At 45.5% G+C, this 957-nt stretch overlaps 1 non-coding gene across 1 annotated transcript; it reads right to left on the bottom strand.

The window, feature by feature from the left end:
• Positions 1-358: 358 nt before the first annotated feature.
• On the bottom strand, positions 359-477 carry LOC146024502 (5S ribosomal RNA). The gene has a single exon (XR_014453880.1). It is a non-coding gene; the product is annotated as a 5S ribosomal RNA (ribosomal RNA).
• Positions 478-957: the final 480 nt, after the last annotated feature.

Genomic DNA, 957 nt, shown 5'->3' with positions numbered 1-957 from the left:
CGTGCAGAATCTGTGTGTGTCCACCGCACACGCAAAGGTTTGGATGTCGTCCATAAACACGCCCTCTTCTTAAAGAGTGAGTCCGTCCGAATGCGGAAGACCGGTGGGCGTTTTTTCGTACGATGTCCGCACACCGTGGCGTGCGGACCTCTCCGAAATAAATCAGAAATATATGCACCAGCCAGAATAAGGGCCAATATTCAGCCGTCTGCAGCATTAATCAGCGCTCACCGGTGGGTGCTATCTCATAGCTCAGCAGCAGTGGAGGGTGCACAGTTGGTGGGGCATAGTAACAATATTCAGCCGTCTGCAGCATGAATCAGCGCTCACCGGTGGGTGCTATCTCCTAGCCCAAAAAAACCTACAGCACCTGGTGTTCCCATGTGGTCTTCCACCCAAGTACTAACCAGGCCCAACACTGCTTAGCTTCCAAGACCAGACGAGATTGGGCCTATCCAGTGTGGTATGGCTGTATGTGAGACACATGCACTTTTTTTGCCCTCTTCTACTTCTATCTACAGGTAAGCTAATAAAAAAGTTTCCTAACTGTATTGGCTTACTGAAAAAAAATCATGTGTTGGTAATGTAAAAAGACCTACAGGACATGATATTAGTAGGTGGTCTCAAATTAAAGTACTAAAGAGGCTCAACACTGTTTAGCTGCCAAAAGCAGTTGGAATTGGGCCTAAACAGTTTGGTAAGTCATATATGGCAAGAAAACAGGCAGGTACATAGAGCAATACTAAAATTAAAAAATAGAACAATGAAACCATGAATCGAAGCCTATCAGATACTTAGCGGCTAAGACAATACAACTATTCAGCAAGAAAAACACATGTTGCAGCAAATATTCAGCAATAACCAAATGCAAGAGCAAACATTAGCAGGCCTCCAAGGGCCCAGGGACGCCAGACACCACATTCAAGTTTCAGGAATAGAGAAATGAGCCCTGGCTTT

This window comes from Crinia signifera, chromosome 7, assembly GCF_055691185.1.
Source record: "Crinia signifera chromosome 7, ASM5569118v1, whole genome shotgun sequence".
NCBI lineage: Eukaryota > Metazoa > Chordata > Amphibia > Anura > Myobatrachidae > Crinia > Crinia signifera.
This window is presented reverse-complemented; position numbering and strand designations above follow the sequence as displayed.